This window comes from Chrysochloris asiatica, unplaced genomic scaffold (genome assembly GCF_000296735.1).
Source record: "Chrysochloris asiatica unplaced genomic scaffold, ChrAsi1.0 scaffold00011, whole genome shotgun sequence".
Taxonomy (NCBI): Eukaryota; Metazoa; Chordata; class Mammalia; order Afrosoricida; family Chrysochloridae; genus Chrysochloris; species Chrysochloris asiatica.
The window spans coordinates 4,258,181-4,264,909 of NW_006408529.1; positions in this window are offsets into that span (position 1 = coordinate 4,258,181).

The window sequence follows — 6,729 nt, forward strand, 5'->3', positions numbered from 1 at the left end:
TGCTTCTGCCACAAATTCCCCCAGCTGTGAGCCTTCCAACCTTCTAAGTATTCCTTTATATGTGGTTCAGAGTTCTGGGACCATCCCCTGAGCCTACTGGCTGGGTATTCTGTGTTGTTGTTGGCGGAGCTCTCTGCTATACGTCCACCCGATCTGCCATCTTGTTTGTTCCTCCTGTTTATAGCATTTAAGACAGGAAATTTAGGTCAAGGATTTTTTTTCCCCCCTTCATCATCCTGACAGTGCAACTGCTCAGTTTTCTAGGGTTTGGAGAGATTTCCTATTTTGTTGGCAAAACTTATCCCATCTACACTACAATCTTGATCTCACCCTTTCAGACTCCTATTTTGTTTTCAAAACTCCAAGACTATTTTAAAGAAACAGAATCTGAATCCCTTGAGGATGCCAAAACTATTATTTGTGATGTAAATTGAATAGCTCAGAATTCTTTGGGGAAAGGCTTAGAGAGATAAAAACATAGAAGCATATAGAACTATATGGATGATATGTCAAAACACATTTAGCTTAGCATTTTGATATATTTATTTAAAAAAAATGTTTCTATGATATTTTCATCCTATGATGTTGTAGGATCTTGGTGTGGCACTTAGGATAAGTGCTGATTTAGTAACCACAAGGTCAGCTGTCTAAACCCATTAGCTGCTTCTAAGAAACCCTATACATGGTCGCAATGATTCAGAATTGACTCAATGACACTTAACAACTTCATGATGTTATAGTAATGCTTTCTAGATTACTCTCTATATTTATTCATTTGTCCTTTTTATCTATTCAACCTATGTTTAGGGGCAATATTTCTTTTCTTTTTCAGGTCACTGTCAAAGATCCTTAGTTATGTGCATTAATATTGGTCTGGGAAATCTCTCTCTCTCTCTTTCTTGTTTGAAAGATTTTATTGTGACTTCAGGAATAGTTTACATGGGAGAGCATTGGTTTTTACTTAATCTATCATATTTTGTTTCATTGTAATAATTACAATTCCCTCCATGCATCATAAGTTAACAATATTTGCTTCTATTCCCTGTTTTTTTTTTTTGTTTTTTTGTTTTTTTTTATGTACACAAAATCACTAAGGAATATATAATAATTTAAGCAACCAAAGGGCATAGTCTGCAAACCAGCCTCCTGGCCACTAGCACACAGTATTTCACGTTCTATGATTTCACATTCTAGATTCCTCAGTTGCTCTATCTCTCCATGCTATCATCTCTGCCTCCATCTGGTGTTGCTGCTTCTCTGGTTAGGGTTCCCCATTCTGCTCATACTCTTCTCTCTTAATTGTCCTAGGGTCTTCTGTTCCTGGAATGTAAAATTAACTACTTCCTTCTTTTTATTACACAACTTCTACCTTTACAGTTGTGACAATCACAATTTGTCATGATAACAAATACTCACAACTGAATCAAATTAATCCTATCCCCATCTCCTTTCACCAGACCCATCTAGACAGGATGCAAATTATTCAGTTGGAGTTCTACCTCCTCCCTCTGCACCCCCACCACTCTGACACTAAACCCCCTCTTGAAAACTTGTAAGTCACTCACTTCATGCCTTTATAGCCCTCCTCCCATCCCATTTTAGGTAGCCAATATCTAAGTTACCTGTCTCCCTCAACCCTGTGTGGAGAGGGGGCAGGTGTGATCCTTAATGTGAAGACTCCTTCCCTCTTTGTTGGTATTTTGAGCTACTGCATCCATAAGTATAGGTTTCTGGATAATCTCTTGAACGTTATTTAGATTCAGCATTTTTTGAAAAATTCTCATTTTGAGGAGTTTTAAATTTATGTTTTTGAAAACAAAATTAAAATTTCTTCTTGCAATTCTCAAAATGTCATTAATTAACTTGAATATTTTATATGTAAACTAAATGAGTCCTGATGTATAGCTGTAAGATAAGCACTGGAACACATTTTTGGTTTGAACCACAGGCTCTGTAATTCAAACCCACCAGCCACTCCTCAGAAATCCTATACAGGGTCACTGTGAGTCCTAACTGAATCAACAGCACTTAACAACACAGAAACAGTGCTAAATTTATTGAGCATAAAAGTAAAGGAAGTAATTAGTATCCTAACATATTCTAAGTCCAATAGCTAACAAAGGAAATTACTCATAAGATGTGGTAATGTGGGTTAATGTGGCAAAGTGCAAAGCCGTTTGAACTGCAAGGGTCAGTGGTTCAAGCTCACCAGTCGCTCCTTAGAAAGCCTATACAGGGTCACTATGGGTCGGAACTGACTTGATGACACTTAGCAACAATAGCAACATGACTTACCCTATATACAACACCAAATGAATTTATTTCATGCTCCAGATGTCTTTCAAAAAAGTTTTCAGTTTTTTTTTTTTAATTTTTTTTTGTGCACCCTTATTTTTATTATTCAAATATTTCGATCTGTATCGCATTCAAAAGTGAAAAAATGAAAAAATCCATTGTTGTCAAGTTGATTCTGGCTTATACGGACCTATAGTGATGCTGACTTCTCAGTTAATAGCTAGCACTTAACCACTGGGCCACCATAACTCCTCATTCCAATGGAGGAAATAGATTCTAAAGTATATTCTGATACTAACTATCCCTACTTTTTTACATTTTTAATTTTATCAAATTTAAGCAATTAAGTCATTAAGCATTCTTGATATATAATGTATCCTGTCAAATTATAAATATATCTCAGAAAAGTTAAACAACATTCTAAGAACTAACATCTTCTCCCTCATACCACTTCCTGTATTTTGTTACAAATCATCAAAGAACAGGTATGATATGATTCTCTGTCCTCCAGTCTCATGACAGTAGAAATTCAGCTGTCTGCAAGTAGCCCATCTTTTGGAATTGTTTTCACAAATGTTATTATTTTTTAATATTATAGTTGAAAAAGCCAATGAGCCTTTCACATTTCTACTCTTCTTTTCCCCTCTGGAGTATTTGATACTGTCAATTCATCTTTGAAAATTCTGTAATCTTTTGTACAATGAGCTCTCACACTTCTCCCACCTCCTGTGTGGTCCTCTCAACTCTTAGACTCCCTAACATACATATTCCTTAAATATTTTTCCCTTGTTTGTTTTCTTCTTCTTCTTTCTCAGATGATTCAACCTTAGTAATTTTATCTACACAGAGTTTGATTTTAGTTTCTCCAGAGATAGGTTACAAATGTGTGTTTACAGGACTAATGACTCTTAAACTCTTATTCCCTAGTGCCTGCTGGGAATTTTGATATGGTTATTTCTCCTGCAGGTTAACATCAGAGTTACACTTGCTATTCCCCCCAATATCTAATTTTTACTTGCTATATAAAACTCAGTTGAGGTATCAATCTCACTGTAAAATCCTCCAACCCGAGTAAATCTTTTTTTCAGTTGTGCTACTTTATACCTATTTGTATAACACATTAAATTTATTCTTACAATTCTGAGTAAAGATTTATGTATCACTTAAGGAAATTTACTTAAGGAAGAAATAAATTCTCAAATCAGTAATGTTTTTAAGTATTCAGTTAGAAACTATTTTAGTAACTTGTCTATCCTTTAAATTTAAACAAATATAAAAGGGAATGTAGTAACTGTAGAATAAGCACTTTACTGATAACCAAGTCTGTAGTTTGAGCTCACAAGCCACTACACAAGTAAAAAATTATGCTTTCTGCTCATGCAAAGATTTATAGTCTTAAAATTATATGTTGTCATTGATAAGTGCTGTCGAATTAGTTCTGACTCAGCATGCTGTATAGAGTTTCCAAGGAGCAGCTGATGGGTTTGAACTACCAATCTTGTGGTTTGAAGCTCAGTGCTTATCCTACCTTGCCACACCAGGAGTCCTGAAAACCATACACTGGATCTCTATGAGTTGGACCTGACTTAGCAACACTTAACAAAAATAGCACAGTAGATAAAACACTTGGCTGCTAACCTAGACTGACAATTCAAACCCAACCACTGCTTCACCAGAGAAAGATGTGGCAATCTATTTACTTAGTGATTTATGGCCTTGGAAATCCTATAGAGCAGTTCTACTCTATCCCACAAAATTGCTATGAGTTGGAACAGACTTTATGGTCATGGGTTTGACTTCTGGGGTTTTAGACAAATGTAAATAGTCCAGAACATTTTTTACTAAAAGTTGAGATAAAATGCTAAGGGTGTTAAAATATGATAATAAAAGTTAAGAATATGGTAAGATTGGCTTTATTTTAAAAGTACATATGCTATCTCCAATGAATTTTGTCTATTGCAAATATCTCGTATATATTCATGTGGTATCATGGAATTCAAATCATTAAAATATAAGCAGGTATATTCCTTTAACATTAAAAAGAGAACAGCTCTAGGTAAGATGCATACGCTTCACAGAGATTCTGTTATTAATGTTGTTACAAAATTTACATTTTAATAGCACCACAAGAATAAGGGAATGCACAGAGACAGACTCAATAAAGAATAGGTAACAATCTTGTGGGGCGACATATAAAGTTGTCTTTTAGTTCTTCCTATGTTAATCTGTATCTTAATGCTTTGATACCTTTTCACTGTGAGGAAAACAACAGAACATAAAAAGCTCACACATCATACTCACTGCTGATCCAATTTTTTGTTCATGTTTTCTCTACCTGGGTTTTCATTCCAACCTATTATGCTTATTTATTATTTCAATCTACTATAATATCACATCATGCGTGACTATAAGGCATCCTCTCTAAATATGCTTTATTTAAAATTCTTATGATATTGGTTTTGTGGACACATATTTTGTTGTTACCTTTCAGAGAATTGATACAATAAATATATAAACACATAATCTGTGTACATGAATGCCATCTCTTTAAATGTGGCACACTTGTGCAGAGCACAACACTACAGCAGCATTCATAGATTTTGGATTGTGCAACAGTTTGAATGTTAAACTTTTCTGAGTCTCAGTTTCCTCATTAGTAAAATGAGGACAGAACCTGTGTTATAGAGTTTCATATACACATGTGAAAAAAAAATCATATTAAAACATTCAGCATAAAATTATTCAATAATTCTTAGTTTTCCATTTTTCCTGTTGGCACTTATAACATTTCTGAAGACTCACTTTATCCAAGAATGTGTTCCTCATGTTTGAGCCCAGGGATCAACTGTCAACACTCTCAGAAGCAGCACTCAAGAAATCAAATGACGTGTTGCAATAGGCAAATCTGCTGCACAAGACATTTATAAAGTGTTGAAGAGCAGCAATGTCAGCTTGAGGACTAAGGTGCACCTGGCCCAAGCCATGGCATTTTAAGTAACCTCATGTACATGTGAAAAAGCTGGACAGTGAATAAGGAAGACCATAGAAGAATTGATCCCTTTGAATTATGGTGTTGGAGAAGAATGTTGAAAGTGCCATTGGCTGCCAAAAGAACCAATAGATTCGTTTTGGAAGAAGTGCAGCCAGAGTAGTCCTTAGAGGCCAAGATGGCCAACATTCGTCTCTCATAATTTGGACGTATGGTCAGGAGGGACCAGTCGCTGGAGAAGGATATCATGTCTGGTAAGGTGGAGGGTCAGAGAAAAAGACGAAGACCCCCAACTAGATGGATTGGTCAAGTGGCATTTGGATTGGGATTGCATTATATGTTTAATTGCTTTTGGCAATATTGACATTTTCACAATGTTAAGTCTTCCTCTCCAGGAACATGGTACATTCTTCCATTTTTGTAGGTATATTTTGGTTTCTTTTAGAAGTGTTTTGTAGTTTTCTTTGTATAAGTCCTTTGTTTCTGTGGTTACATTTATTCCTAGATATTTCATCCTTTGGGCAGCAATTGTAAATGGTATTGCTTTCCTAATGTCCTTTTCAGTGCTGTCATTTTTGGTATAGAGGAATCCACTGATTTTTGCATGTTGATCTTATATCCTGCCACTCTGCTGAATCTTCCAATTAGGTCCAATATCTTTTTTTACTGAGACTTTGGGTGTTTCTACATATATGATCATATCGTCTGCAAATAGAGAGTTTTACTTCATCTTGGCCAATTTGGATTCCTTTAATTTCCCTCTCTTGCTGAATAGCTCTTGTTAAGACTTGCAGCACAATATTGAATAGGAGTGGTGACAAAGGGCATCCTTGTCTGGTTCCTGTTCACAGAGGGGAGGCTTTCATTTTCTCTCCACTGAGAGTAATGTAGGCTGTTGGTTTTGTATTTATGACCTTAATTAAGTTGACAAATTTCCCTTCAATTCCTGTTTTGTTGAGTGTTTTTATGTTTGATTTTGTCAAATGTCTTTTCTGCATCAATCGATATAATCATGTGGTTCTTTTCTTTTTTCTTATTTATATGGTGGATTGCGTTGATCATTTTTCTAATGTTGAGCCATCCTTGCATTCCTGATATGAATCCCACTTGATCATGAAGTATTATCTTTATGACGTGTAGCTGCATTCTGTTGGCTAGGATTTTGTTGAGAATTTTTTCATCTATATTCATGAGGGATATTGGTCTATAATTTTCTTTCTTAGTAACACCTTTCCCTGATTTTTCTATGAGAGTTATGCTTGCTTCATAAAATATATTAGGAAGTTTGCCATCCTCCTCTATATTCTGGAAGAATTTGAGTAGAATTGGTGACAGCTCTTCCCTGAATGTTTGGTAGAACATACCAGTGAAGCCATTTGGGCCTGGACTTCTTTTGGTTGGGAGTTTTTTGATGACCTGATCCATTTCTTCTTTTGTTATGGGTC